The 15,446-nt window shown below is 51.5% G+C and overlaps 1 protein-coding gene across 1 annotated transcript in view; it reads left to right on the top strand.

Annotated features, from left to right (window-relative positions):
* The first annotated feature begins 398 nt into the window (after nt 1-398).
* The window catches only part of PACSIN1 (protein kinase C and casein kinase substrate in neurons 1), a 65,055-nt gene continuing 50,007 nt past the window's right edge, over nt 399-15,446 (top strand). Inside the window, exon 1 of the mRNA XM_067753270.1 lies at nt 399-908. The gene's annotated coding sequence lies outside the window, so the exon portion shown is untranslated. The remainder of the gene's footprint in view (nt 909-15,446) is intronic.

Here is a 15,446-nt window from a genome sequence, read left to right as displayed (position 1 = left end):
CCAGGCTTCCGGAAGCATTCAGGGTTCAAGGCAGGAAGGGTGAAGGCTTTGGGGGTCACAACGAACGAGCCCCGCAAAGAGCCCTCAGGAGGTGGCCTGGTCTGTCTTGGTGACAGCAGGGCCAGCTAGAAGCAGGGCAGGAGGGTTAGTGACTACACTGGGGTCAATGGGGCATTTCTGGGCGAAGCTGATGTGGGGTGGGGGGGTTATGGGTGGGATGGTGGTGGAGGAGGGGCACTCACTCCAGAGCACCCCCCCCCCGCCAAACACACACACTAGCGCCAGACGTACCCACCATACACGCCCCCGCATGTACCAGAAGACGCAGGATTAAGAGAGGGCAGAAACAGATGGGGCCGGAAGAATGTCCTAAAAAGTAGGGAAAGGGCAAAGAGGGGGAGGGGAGAGACACCCCGGAGTCTACGGTGCTCCCGCTGGAGGGCTGGGAAGGAGGGTGCAAGGGAGGTGCTCTCTGCACCCGCCCGCCGCAAAGCTCTTCTGCCTCCGCACCACCGAGCACCCCCTCGGAGGAGGGCGCCGGCCTGCGAGCTGAGGGGGGCTGCGTGTCTCCCCCGACCCGCCCCCGCACCTCCTAAGCAGGTTGCAGCCGCCTCAGCAGCCGCAGCGCTTTCACCTGCGCAGCCCTGCGCCGCGCCGCCATTGGCTCGCTAAAAATGCCTCGCTAATCTGCGCCCATCTGTGCGCGCCTCCTCCCTCCGCCTCCTCCTCCTCCTCGGCTCTGACCTTCCTCCTTAGCGCAGCCCCTGCGAGATCTGGAGGGACGCGGTGGCGGCGACGGCGGCGCAGCCTCTCTTCCCCCGGGAAGTCGTCCGGGCTTGAGGCCGGGTCCCCGACGCCCCGTTTGGCCTCGCGGCGCCGCGGATGGTGCCGGGCGCGCCTGCCCCCAGGTAGGAGGTCTGGCCCTTGGCTGTAGGGTGGGGAGGGAGGGCTCCAGTCAGGGGGTGCGTGTGTGCGGTGGGCGCAGAGACTGACAGGGGAGAATTGGACAGTTACCTGAAGAGAGGTGAGCGCGCGGCCGGGGGTGCTTTGCAAACGCCGGGGTTCGCGGGCATCACTTGGGTAGTATCAGGGTATCCCTAAGCTGGGCCCCCTGGGAGAGGGACCTGGCGGAGACCTTTACCTGGGGGAAAACGCAGGAAATAGTTTCCTTGGGAAGGTGGGACGCACGCCCCGGGTCCTGTCCGAGTCTCTGGCCTGGCTTGTTCCGGTACCAGCAGGGTGGGTCGGCTGATGCCAGCTTGGTGCGTAGGCTATTTGTGGACCAGAGTGGGCTGGGGAGAAACACAGCAGCTGACGCGTGCCCTATGTCCTGTCCGGTTTACAATTAAAGGTATTTTCTTCTGTCCGTCTACCCCTTCCCCCACAGTTGGATGGGAGGGGGGAAGAGGAACAGGAGGTGACGATGAATGGCCCGCAGATGCAGCAGAAGCCAGGGTCTGTCTGGCACTGCCCTCCTCCCCACCCCCGGGCCACTTGCTGCCTGTTAGAACTCTCTCTCCTCCTTATTTTTGCCTTAGGGGAGGCCATGAAGAGATTAAAAGGTCATCAGGGCGTGAGAGACACAGAGACAAACCACAGAGCTTGGCCAGACCAAATTTCAAGCGCCAGCTGCCCCCCACACTCCACTGCCCAGCTCTGCACCCCACGTGCAGTGACACACATGGATGCTTTTCTCTGGGCACAACCATAAATAACTCACGTTGTCCCCGCTCTGGCATGGCGGGTGTGCAAACAGAACTGTCAGTGATTTTGGAGGTTCTATCCCTCACCCAGCTGGCCTTCCCATAACAGGTCCATAAGCCACTCACAAGCCCCCCCTCCAGGCAGCTTCCTGATACCCCAGGTGAGATCCTTGCCTCCTGCCCTGCATTCTCCAGCCTAGCCTGCCTGTGGCTTGGTTAGTTATGCCCTGTCTGTCGCCCACTGCACTGGAAGTGCTTTAGGGTAGGAATGTGTCTCATTTATCTGTCATCGCCCCTGTACCTGACCAGGGTCTGGCACCACGTAAATGTGGGATGAGTGAATGAATCAACCTGAACTCTGAGAAACAGCTGGCAACCTGAAGGAGGAGGGTGAGCCTATCGTGAGCTTTCCTCCCATCCCCCGGGACTGAAGAGCTACCAAAAACAGACACTCCCATTCAGGCCCTTCCTGGGCCTAGAAGTGATGCGCATCTATGGCATTCAGAGATAAACATTGCAGTCCTGAGGGCTCCAAAGGGTCTTTTTGGGCCCCTGGTATGAGTCCCTGGTTGGTCCAGACTTGGTGGAAGGCCCTGGTGAAGGTCTGGCTTTCCTCAGGCCCCTGGGTTGGCACTTTTCTCCTGGGGTGCTAAGCTCACTCCAGGGTCTCTGTCTCTGTCCCAGCCCTTGGGAGGGTCCCGGTCAGCATCAGGGCATCTGTGAGACCCAAGCCAGATCATCTTCAGCCTCTGAGGTCCTCATAGCGAGCTCTGAATAGACCTTAAGATTGTGTGGAGGAGCCGACCCAGGCCAGAAGAGGAGGCTGCCAGCAAGGGTTCTGGCCCAGCCACAAGGCTCTGTCTGTGACAGGGACCTCCTCAGAGCTTCCCCAGCCCTTGTTGCTCCTTTGACAGCCATGCTGATAAAATATCTGCAAGATGTTCTTATTCTTATCTCACAGAGGGGCAGACTGAGGCCCAGAGAGGGTCAGCAGCAGAGCCAGGGCCAGCACTCAGCTCCTGGCCCCAAGTCCAGTGTTCTCTCCACTGGGCTCGAGGGAGCTGGGGTGAGGCCCCAGACCCAGGTCAGAGTGTCTAGTTGTCCTCAGTCCCGTCTGGCTCTGTCCTGGCCCCTAGTAATGGAGAGTAAGGGCGTGTTGCTTCAGGGCTAGTGGGGGGAGGTGGAGGATGGTTAGGTTAGTGCCTGCAAGTGGTTGGCCCTGGTGGCCTTTCGGGGAGGGATACAGTAAAAACAGTAGAAACTAACAGTGCACAGCATCTGCCACGTGTCAGAAGGAAACTATTTTTCGTGAATGGAGTCATTCCGTCTTCACATTAGCCCAATGAGGTAGGTACTGTTACCCCCATTTTACAAATGAGGAGACTGAGGCACAGAGAGGTCATCTATCCAAGGTCACACGGTTTGAAATTGGAGGAGCTAGGATTTGAGCCTAGGCTCCAGAGTCCTTCATTCCCTAATACATTCCCTAATGCAAGAGCAAGAGGGCTGTGGACCTTACTGCTGAATGGCTCATCTCTGTGGAGACACAGGTTTCAGGTACTCTGTGGCTAAAGTCCCCACATGTTAGGTAGCGTGTGCATGATTGTGACTGTGATGGTTTCGGATGCCCAGAATAATAACACCCATAGTAGTGGGGCTCTTTGGGCACCTACTGTGTGGCAGGCAGAAATCTTTATAAGATGCACATCTGAGTCTGTCACTCTCCTGCCCTGCATCCTTCATTGGCTCCCCATTGCCCTGAGCACAAAGTGCAGTCTCCCTCCTGTGGCCCCGCTGCCCTCCGCAAGCCTGGGTTTCCTCTCCCTTCTCACCCCACCTCTGCCCTCAGCTGCTCTGAACTTTCAGTTCCTCAAATAAATCACACTTCTCTCACCTGCAGGCCTTTGCACAGGCTGATCGCCTGCCTAAAACACGCTCCCTCCCCCCTCCTCCCTACCCATTCCTCCTCACCCTCAGGAGTCTGCTGAAACTTTTCTTCCTTCCAGAAGCTTCCATGAATTCCTCCTCCCCACAGTTAGCTCACCTCACCTCACACAATATCCTCTCTGGCTTTTCATTCCTCGCACCCACCCCCAGCTGTGGAGTCCTTGGGGGCAGGGTCTCTGTCCTGTTCCCAGAGTCCCCAGTGCCTAGCACACAGTAGCCTAGCTCCTACTTGTGGGATGAGTTAGCAAATATTGGTCCCCCTCATACACTTTCTCTCCTCACCAATTTCAGGACTTTTTAGCATTCTCCTCCCAAGAGGAGCTAAGGACCCCTTCAGAATTTGCCTATAACACCCCCAGCAAGGATGGGCTGGTGGTGGAAAGCCTTCAGTGGAGAAGTGAAACTGCTTGTGGGCCTGGCAGGACAGGGGAGGCATTGGGGTGGGAGTTGGCTGATCTGGGGGAAGTCCTCCCTGGGGAAGCAGGTAGGAGGGAGGGGGGAGGAGTGGGCGAGTCAGATAGGAGGAGGGCTGCTTGGTTTGGTTTTACATTTTTCTTAAAGAAAAAAAGGCTTTTATTATTATTTTTTTTTTTTTACATCTTTATTAGAGTATAATTGCTTTACAATGGTTATTGGGTTTTTTTTAATTACCAAAGTAACATGTGCCTGTGTGGAAAATCTAGAATGTACTGGAAAGCCAAATTAGAAAAAACTATTAGCTAGCACCAGACCTACCCACTTGTGGGCACTTTGTGGCTGGTTTCTAGCCAGGGACCCGTGGACCGGAAGGGGGAGGTGGGGACTGGGGTCTGGTGGGGCAGGTGAGGGTCCCAGGACTGGGACTTATGCGGGCAGGGGAGTGGTCCTCGGACCTGTGCATAGCAGAGGAAGGAAGCAGAACGGGTGGAAAGAGAAGTGGAGTTCTGGGAATTCCCTGGTGGCCCAGTGGTTAGGACTCCACGCTTCCACTGCAGGGGGCATGGGTTCAGTCCCTGGTTGGGGAACTAAGATCCTGCATGCCATGCAGCGTGGCCAAACTTACTAACTAACTAACTAACTAAATAGATAGATAGATAGATTTTTAAAAAGTGGAGCTCTGATGCAGGCTCAAAAGGGAACCCCAGGGCGCTCTGGAGCTGGAGGGGCCCTTCCCAGTCGCTTTGGAATGGTTGGGCCTTAGGACCTCAGCATCCTTTCAGCACTGGGTGTGGCCCACAGTGTGCCCTTAGGCAGGTGGCTCTGCAGCAGCTGCCATCCCTGAAGGGGCTGCCAGCTGAGGGTCATGTGCTGACTGCACCCCCAACAGAAAGGATGGGTAGGAAGGCGGGAGATGGGCCGAATGGAGAAGACCAACAGGAAGCTGGCCCCAGATAGCTCTGGGGAGACAGGAACTCTAATGCCAAGGAAGTTGGTGGGGCATCTCTGGGTGGGGAGCCTGTCAGTGGGAGTTGGGGGATGCCTGTGGAGACCTCGAGCTTGGGTGTGGGGGTAGCAGGATGCCTAAAGACTGGGAGGGCAGAGGGGGCCTCAGCTCCTATTTATTTATTTAAAATTGAGAATTATGTGGGGGTTTTTTTTTTGCATTTAATATTCGTTTGTTTGTTTGCCCCCAGTCTTAGTTGCAGTACGTGTGCTGCTTAGTTGCGGCTCGCCGGCTCCTTAGTTGTGGCATGCTGGCTCCTTACTTGTGGCATGCAAACTCTTAGTTGCAGCATGCATGTGGGATCTAGTTCCCTGACCAGGGATGGAACCTGGGCCCCCTGCATTGGGAGCACGGAGTCTTAACCACTGCGCCACAAGGGAAGTCCCTTGGCTCCTATTCTAAAATTAGTTGAGACTTCTCTGGCCGTCTGGTGGTTAAGACTCCGTGCTCCCAATGCAGGGGGCTTAGGTTCGATCCCTGGTCGGGGAACTAAGATCCCACAAGGCATGTGGCGTGGCCAAAAAAATAAAAATTACCTGGTGGCGTGGTGATTAAGAATCGGCCTTCCAATGCAGGGGACACAGGTTCGATCCCTGGTCTGGGAAGATCCCACATGCTGCGGAGCAACTAAGCCCATGTGCCATAACTACTGAGCCTGCACTCTAGAGCCCACGAGCCACAACTACTGAGCCCGTGTGCCACAGCTACTGAAGCCCGCTCGCCTAGAGCCTGTGCTCCGCAACAAGAGAAGCCACCGCAATGAGAAGCCCACGTACCGCAATGAAGAGTAGCCCCCGCTCGTTGCAACTAGAGAAAGCCCGTGCGCAGCAACAAAGACCCAACGCAGCCAAAAATAAATAAAATATAAATAAATTTATGAAAAAAATTAAAAATTACTTGATATTTAAATACTGGGTGGGGGCTGTGGTCGGCTTGCCAGATAAACTCAGTTAAATTTGACTTTCAGATAACCAACAAATTTGGTGGTTATCTGAAATTTTTTTTTTAGTATAAGTATATCCCCAATAGTGCATGGGACATAGTTGTACTAAAATTTTTTTTTTAATATTTATTTATTGGGAGAGCAGAGTCCCAACCATGTTGTTTATCTGAAAGTCAGATTTAACTGAGTGTCCTATATTTTCATTTGTTAAATCTGGCTACCCTAGACTGGGCTGGGGGGCTGGGGGGCTGGGGGAGGGGGAGAGAGAGAGGGAGGGAGCCTAGGGGTCCTAATTTTCTCTTCTTTAGTTTTGGGGGAAAGGTCAATGGATACTTGTTTGAAGTTGACAGTTTAAAAAAATTAACATGTCCATTATTAGAAATGAATGAGATTTTTAAAATTTTACACCTGTAAATGTTTGGACCTGTAAAATCTTTTTTAATGAATTAAATTTTGGCTGCGTTGGGTCTTCGTTGCTGCATGCAGGCTTTCTCTAGTTGCAGCAAGCGGGGGGCTACTCTTTGTTGCGGTGCATGGGCTTCTCATTGCGGTGGCTTCTCTTGTTGCGAAGCATGGGCTGTAGGCGGGCGGGCTTCAGTATTTGCAGCACGTGGGCTCAGTAGTTGAGGTGCATGGGCTGTAGAGCGCAGGCTCAGTAGTTGTGGCCCATGGGCTTAGTTGCTCCATGGCATGTGGGATCTTCCCGGATCAGGGTTTGAACCCGTGTCCCCTGCATTGGCAGGTGGATTCTTAACCACTGTGCCACCAGGGAAGTCCCTGCACCTGTAAAATTTTGCATTTGTTTCTGTTCAGTGACCAGAGAGTAACTCCCCATTTGTGGATTTTGGCTCCCCAGTGCTGCTCAGAAATAATAAACTGATCCATCCCATTATTTATTCAGGAGGGACAAAGGAGATTTGATGATCAAGGGTGGAGTCACTAAATAAGACTAATCCATTGAGGAAATGAAAGTCATCATCATAATAAAGCTCTTGGGTGGCAGAGGGTGTGGGAAACTGGAACTCTCCCATCAGCTGGAGGATAGGTCGGCACTACCTCTTTGGCAGTAGCCACCAAAGTTTTAACCCGGCAGTTCCACGTCCCAGGATTTCTCCTACAGGCACCCCCTTAGTAGGATACAGAGAGCTGGGTGGAATGGTCTGTGTGGCAAAACTAAACGTCCGTCAGGAGGGCTGGTGACATGTTAGGACCTCGCGAGATGCTGTGACTTTGGCAGCTGTTCATTCTTTCATTTGGTCGGTGAGTGTGGACTGAATGTTTTCTGTGTGCTGGGGACCCAGAGAAAAGAATGGGCAGAGCTTAACATCAGGGTGGAAAGATGGTCAGAACGTATTGGCAAGTCAAAGCAAGTAGCTTTGTAGAACAATGTGTATAGTATGATCCCACTTAACGAAATATACATATGTATGTTGTGTTCACATTTGCGTAAAAATGTCGAGAAGGCTGCACACCTGATGGTTATTAGAGCTTATCTCTGGGGCAGGTATTGGGAGGTCAAATGCCAGGCAAGAGGGGGAATATTTCCTCTTTATTTTAGCGCCCTGTGCTGTTTGCGTTTTTTTTTTTTTTAATAAATTTATTTATTTATTTATTTTTGGTGGTGTTGGGTCTTTGCTGCTGTGCGCGGGCTTTCTCTAGTTGCGGACAGTGGGGGCTACTCTTTGTTGCGGTGCGCGGGCCTCCCACTGCTGCGGCTTCTCTTGTTGCAGAGCATGGGCTCTAGGCGCACGGGCTTCAGTAGTTGTGGCATGAGGGCTCAGTAGTTGTGGCTCTCGGGCTCTAGAGCACAGGCTCAGTAGCTGTGGCTCACGGGCCCAGCTGCTCCGCGGCATGTGGGATCCTCCCGGACCGGGGCTCGAACCCGTGTCTCCTGCACTGGCAGGCGGATTCCCAACCACTGAGCCACCAGGGAAGTCCCTGTTTGCGTTTTATACAACAAACATCATTGCTCCTACAAAACGTCATTAAAACTCTACTTCATAATACCTGGGATTTTTCTTGGAAATCTAAAAAAAGTGAGCGTTTGAATTGCACTCCCCTCAAATGCAAATTTGATGCCATTTGAGTCGGATGCTGCCACTTGGGTTTGAAGAGTTTTTATTTGTGGCTGGTTTCTCACTGGTTTCCTCATGGGCTTGTTTCTCCTCTCCTTCCTCCTCCCAATCCTGGGGTGGATGAAAACTGGTGGGATGGGAAAGGAGTTAAGTGTGGGTATCAGGAGGGCACAGAGAAGGGAGGCAGGCCCTGGACAGCAGTGCCAGGGGGCCTGAGGGGGCCGAGATCCTCTGACCTGTGCCAGGCACTGTTCTATTTATTCATGTTTATTAACTCATTTAGTCATCTCAGTAACTTTATGAGGTTATCCCATTTTACAGATGTGGAAACTGAGGTTAAGTGACGTGACTGAGGTCACACTGGCTGGCAAGTAAGTGGCTGAGGTAGGATTCACACCCATGCAGTCTGGATCCAGAGGCTGTGCTCTTAACCTGGAGGCCACAGCCCTTCTCTTTAGGGGGTGGAGATGACCACGCTCAGAGAAGAGAGTCCTTGGCAGGTCCTGCTCCCTAAGGCTGGGGGTGATTGATCCTGGCAGGTCTTCGGCAGGAGTAGACCTGGAGGGAAAAGATGGTAGATCCAGAGCGGTGGACACTGGGGCAGGGGAGGAATCAGCACAGGAACCCAAAGGAAGAAGTGGGAGATGGGGCTGGTGGGGCAGGTGCTGGATAGTTTAGGTGATTGGCCTCATTGGCCTGGCTGGGGCAGGTGGCCCAGGGCTCTCCCTGCTCCTTGCAGGGCCTGGCAGAGGCCCAGCATCCCTAGGCCCACTCTGCCCCACATGGGCCTTCTCTGGGGCCACACACCCTATCCCTGGCCTGCCTGTGTCCAGCCTTGACTGGCCTCCCGAGAGGAGAGACAGCTGAGGTGGGGCAGGAGCAAGGGCTGGGTGTCAGGAGGCCCAGGGTGAGGTCCTGTACCTGACACTGACATACGGAGGGGCCTTGGGACATTCAACAACCCCCACCCTTGGACTTGATTTCCTCCTCTTTTATTTTTAAACTTTTTATCATGGAAAAATATAAGCATTTACAAAAGCAGAGGGAATAGTGTAGTAAACCATCGTGTACCTACCACTCAGCTTCAAATGCTATCGACTCACGGCCAGTCTGTTGTACCCCCCGCCCTGGAATAATTCAAATCCCAGGCACCATTTCATCATAAGTATATCAAGATAGATCTCTAAAAGATGAGGACTTTTCCTAACATCATCACAATCCCATCATCACACCTAAGAAGAAACCATTTCTTTATATCATCAAATACCCACTCAGCATTCACATTCCCAGTTGTCACAGACATGTCTTTTCTTTACATCTAGTTTGACTCAAGATCCAAATCAGGTCCACACACAGTGTGATTGGTTGATAAGTCTTAGTCTCTAGTAATCCATACTTTCCCCCCTCCATCCTTTTCTTTGTCCTTGGCAATTTACCTGTTGGAGAAGCCAGGTTGTCTCATAGGATTTCCCACAGTCTGGATTTTGTGGATTGCATCCCCATGGTGCAGTTTAACATGTTCCTCTGTCCCCTCTGTAAATTGGTAGTTGGGGTCATCCCTCTTCTGACCCCTCCTTGTGCAGTCACCCATAAATCCTCCAGCTCTATCTTCAAGGCACCCAGAATCCCACCACTTCTCACCACCTACACTGCTGCCCTCCCTCTAAGCCCCCACCATTTCTCTCCTGGATCATTGCAGCAGCCTCTAACTGGTCTCCGTGCACCCCCCTTGCCCCAGCAGCTAAAGAGATCCTTATAAAACCTAAATGTGATCATATCCCTCCTCTGCTCAAAACTTCAGTGACTCCCTCTTATTTGGAATAAAACCTAAAGTCCTATAACAGGTCCTACAAGGCCCTATGTGATCTGGCTGTCCAGTACCTCTGACCTCATGTCATGTCATTCCCTCTTCACTGGGCTCCTAGCCATTTTTTGGGCATATCAAATATCCTCCTGCCTCAGGGCCTTTGCACTGCTCTTCCCTGTGCCTGGCCTCAGAGGTCCACTTGGCACATCCCTGCACATGTCATCTCCTCAGAGAGGCCTTCCCAGAGCACCTCATCTAAAACAGCCCCTGTTATTCTCCATCCCCTGACCCTGTGCTCTTTTCCATCATAGCGCTTATGCATCCCTCGTGTTAGAGTCTCGTTAGTTTCTGGGCTGTCTCCCCTACCTGCCTGTGAGTCCCATGAGGGCAGGGCGGCACGACTCTGCCCACAGAGCAGACCTCCTCTGCCACTTAGATCCCTCCCTGTCAGCTCCTCTCCTTCCAGCATTTCCTGGAAAATAAAACAACCCTGTACTTGCGCGTGGCACTTCATGGTTTACAAAATACTTCCTGTCTTAGGTCAGATTCCTTGGAAGCCATACCTAGGACAGAGATTCCTGGGTCACTGGTTTCCTTCAGGCATGCACACGGAAGGGAGAGAGGGCGCCTGATGGGGCCAGGAAGGAGCTGGAGAAAGATATGCTTTCAGCTAAGTCTAGCTGTGATCCCACAGGGAGCTCTGGAGTGGGAGCAGCAAGTGCAGGGTTGGCCTTCCTTGAGGCAAGGGGCCAGGCCTTTGTACCCTCTTTATCAGGCCTAGGGGAGGGCATAACCTCCCAGGCACTTCTAGGTGAGGCTGCTCACCTATAAGCCGCCGTCAAAACACTAATTTGAAAAGATACATGCACCCCAGTGATCATAGAAGCATTATTTACCATAGCCAAGATATGGAAGCAGCCAAGGTGCCTATCAACAGACAAATGGGTAAAGAAGATGTGGTGTATACACACACACACTCACACTCACACACACACACACACACACACACACACACACACACACACACAATGGAATATTACTCAGCCATAAAAAAGAATGAAATTCTGCCATTTGCAGCCACATGGATGAGCCTAGAGAATATTATGCTTTGTGAAATAAAGTCAGAAAGAAAGACAAATATTGTATAATATCACTTAGGTGTGGAATCTAAAAAATAATACAAACAAATGTATACAGAAAACAGAAACAGACTCACAGATATAGAAAACAAACTAGTGGTTACCAGTGGGGAGAGGGAAGGGGGAGAGGCAAGATAAGGGCATGGGATTAAGAGATACAAACTACTATGTTTAAAATAGATAAGCAACAAGGATATATTATATAACACAGAATTACAGCCATTATCTTATAATGTCTTTTAATGGGGTATAAACTATACAAATACTGAATCACTATGCTGTACACCTGAAACTAATATTGTAAATCAACTATACTTCAATTAAAAAATAACATCTCTCAGGAGAAGGGGGCATCTGTGAGCCACCTGCAGCAGTTTGGGGATGGTACCCCATAGGATAAAGGGGTGCTGACAGTACCTCCTCCACCTTCATATCCATTTTCTGCTTTGAGCCCTGCCATTAGCCTATGAGGAAGGTATTTATTAATTAGCATTATTCCTATTTGATAGATGAGGAAGCTGACGCTGGGAGCAGGGATGACTTGCCTGGGGTTGGACAGTCAGGAGCAGGGCAGACCTGGGATTCGATTCATTCTTACTTGGGATCCCCTGATTAGTTGATAAATTGTCTTAGTGGCTACTGGATCATTGTTTTACTCTCATGCATTCATTCAGCAAATATGTATTGAGTGCTGTGTGCCCAGGCTGAACTGGGCACCGGCCATTCAGTGGTGAATGAAACCCACCTTGTCCTTGCCCCCTGGAGCTTTCACTCTGGATCTGCTGGCATTTAGCTGACCGCCCCTCCGGCCCCTTGCTTAACCCCTGTTGAGCCCTCAGCAGCCCCAGCTTCCATAATGACAGCATGTGATGTTTGTTGAGCACTTACTATGTGCTGGGCACTGTGTAAGGCTCTTTGTGTCGATGAGCTCGCTTCACCTTCCCAGCGCCCCGTTTTCAGATGGGTAAGTTGAGGCTGCAGAGGGGCCTAAGGCTCCTAGTCCAGGTCCCTCCATGAGTGTGTTATAGAGCCCTCTGAACACTGCTCTTTCCACTCCTGCCTCCCCTCCCACGGCCCCACCTACAGCGGGATATCTGGTGTCACCTCTATCAGCAGCTCCATCGGACACCAGGCTGCCACCGCCGCCTGCTCTCCGAGTGTAAGGTGACCAGCTGCCATCTCACCTGCCCCACTTGGCCCTGCCCCAGCTGGGGCACTTCTGATGGGAGGCCTCCCCACCATACAGGGCCCAGGATCCCTGCCTCTGCCCCCGTTCCCAGCACCTTTGTCACTGGCCCCGACTGACTGGGTGGCCCTTCAGCCAGCCCCAGCTGGGCACGGGCATTGGGGGCCCCTCCCCCCTCACACCAGCTGGCCTGGTAAGCTGCAAAGCTGGCTCAGGTGCCCCTGGACAGGGCCACAGGGGCGGGGTGGCAAATCACAGTGGGGCTTCCTTCCCTTCTCACCACTCCCCAAGCAGGGCCAAGACAAGCCCAGCAGGGAGAAATCAAGTCACGACATTTCCACCTGAGGGCTTGAGGTGTGGGGAGGGCCCCTCAGGCTGCCTTGGTGATGGGGATGTATGAAGCAGTAGAATGGGGGTGGGCACCCCAGCTTGCATCAGTTCCCTGCTCCTCCTAGGACCCCCTGACTGCCCCACCACCAGGCTGCTCTGAACCATTGCTCAGCTGTGCTGGGCCGTGATGGCTGAGCCTCTGTCCTTTACTTCAGGCCTGGAGGCTTCCTCCAGGGGCCATGCTAAGGAGGTGCCTCCCCCCCCCCGCCCCCTTTGGCAGAATTCTGAGAATATTTGTGCAAACTTTGGAAACAAAATAGCATAGAAGGCGCATGCAGAGAAGCCCATCTCCCTGTTGGCATGGCCATTGGAGTGGTTAGTCTGCTCACAGCCTGGGCGCCGTGGCTGCAGTCAGCAGTGGGGATGCAGGGGCTGGAAGACGGGAGTAGCCCGGAGAGCCGTGGCCCTCCCACCTTCGCTGCAAGTTAACGTCAGATTTCCAGCACATTTTTCTTCCCACCAGATGGTGAATTTTCTAATTTGATCATTTCGTTTGCTGGACTTCTATAAAGAAATTTCCCTCTTTACCGATTTTGTTATTCTGAAATATGGCATATACAGTACGATAAAGGCTTGATTCTTTCCCTTTATCATTTTTTAGAGAAATGAGTTCGTGCTTTAGCAACCTCCAAAGGTGACCAGTGAGTAATATTCCTAGTTTTAAAATACAAAAGTATATAAAATAGGTTATACATTTTAACAAATTAATATAAAGCCAACACCCATGTCCCCACCATTTAGGTCAAAAATAGAGAATTGCTGCTGCTTCAAAAGACCCCCAGGGGCCCTTCCCCACCACAAGCCCCTCTCTCTCCCTGGAAGGACCCACCATTCTAAATAGTTGGGGTTATTATCTGCTTTGTTTTTGGTTCTACCACGTAAGTCTGCATCTAAAACCGAATAGTTCTTTCTGTCTCTTTTTGTTTGTTTTTTGCTTTTTTGCAGTACGCGGGCCTCTCGCCGCTGTGGCCTCTCCCGTTGTGGAGCACAGGCTCTGGACGCGCAGGCTCAGTGGCCATGGCTCACGGGCCCAGCCGCTCCGCGGCATGTGGGATCTTCCCAGACCGGGGCACGAACCCGTGTCCACTGCATCGGCAGGCGGACCCCCAACCACTGCGCCACCAGGGAAGCCCTCTGTCTCTTTTTGAATTTTAATTAATGGAATTATGTATTCTTTTATGTCTTTTTTTGTTGTTGTTTTCAATCAACATTTTCTTTTTACCATGCATCTACATCGTTCTTTGTAGCGGTAGTCCTTTTGTTTTTTTGTTTTTTATTATTTATTTATTTAGGCTGCACCGGGTCTTAGTTGCGGCCTGCGGGATCTTCACTGCAGCATGTTTTTAGTTGCTGCATGCAGGCTGTTAGTTGCGGCATGAAAATGGGATCTAGTTCCCCGATCAGGGATTGAACCTGGGCCCCCTGCATTGGGAGCACAGGAACCTCTGGACCACCAGGGAAGTCCCAGTCCTTTCGTTTTTTTTTCTTTTCTTGCGGTACGCGGGCCTCTCACCGCTGTGGCCTCTCCCGCTGCGGAGCACAGGCTCCGGACGCGCAGGCCCAGCGGCCATGGCTCACGGGCCCAGCCGCTCCGCGGCATGTGGGATCCTCCCGGACCGGGGCACGAACCTGCGTCCCCTGCATCGGCAGGCGGACTCTCAACCACTGCGCCGCCAGGGAAGCCCCCTTTCGTTTTTTATCATTGCGTAGTGTTCTGATATGTAAATGTATCATGATTTACTTATCCAGTTTACTGTTTACAGACATCAGGATTGTTTTCTGACTGTGGCTTTTGTGAAAAATGCTACTCAGAACATTCTTTTGCACGACTCTGGGTAAATACATGCGTGCAGTTCTGCACGGTGTATTCCTAGGAGTGGAATTGCTGGGTCATGGGGAATGTGTATTTTCAAATTTACTAGATAATGCTAAACTGTTTTCCAAAGTGGTTGTACCAGCTCACAAGCAGTGTGTGCAGGATCCCAGTGCTCCACATTCTTTTTTTTTTTTTAAACTTTATTTACTTATTTATTTTTGGCTGCATTGGGTCTTCGTTGCTGCGTGCAGGCTTTCTCTAGTTGCTGTGAGCAGGGGCTGCTCTTTGTTGCAGTGTGCGGTCTTCTCATTGTGGTGGCTTCTCTTGTTGCAGAGCCAGGGCTCTAGGCACGTGGGCTTTAGTAGTTGTGGCTCACAGTCGCAGTAGTTGTGGTACACGGGCTTAGTTGCTCCACAGCACGTGGGATCTTCCTGGACCAGGGCTCAAACCTGTGTCCCCTGCATTGGCAGGCGGATTCCCAACCACTGTGCCACCAGGGAAGTCCCCAGTGCTCACATTCTTGCAGATATTTGGTTATTAGCAGACTTTTTTGGTTTTTTTTTTTAGATTTTGATTATCATTATGGATTTTTATAAATCTTATGAGTTTCAGTCCTTGGACTCATTATTCTCAGTGATGCTCAAATTTTCCCATCTTTGGCCAGTGGGAGTCTCTTGAAGTTGACTCTGGCATCCATTCACACAACTTTGGAAGTGTCCTTGCTTTCTGGAATGAAGATGTTCCTGGCTCATCTGAGCTGCAATCAACCATTTCTCCAAAGAGCTGGATATATATATATATATATATATATATATATATATATATATATATATATATATATATATATATATTTGTTGTTGTTTTAAATTAAGGTATAATTCATATACCATAATTTTCACAATGTATAATTCAGTGGCCTTTAGCACATGCACAAAGTTGTGCACCCATCACCACTATCTAATTCCAGAACATTTCCATTTCTCCAGAAAGAAACCCCATGGCCATCAGCAGTTACTG

This window comes from Pseudorca crassidens, chromosome 10 (assembly GCF_039906515.1).
Source record: "Pseudorca crassidens isolate mPseCra1 chromosome 10, mPseCra1.hap1, whole genome shotgun sequence".
NCBI classification, from domain to species: Eukaryota; Metazoa; Chordata; class Mammalia; order Artiodactyla; family Delphinidae; genus Pseudorca; species Pseudorca crassidens.
This window is presented reverse-complemented; position numbering and strand designations above follow the sequence as displayed.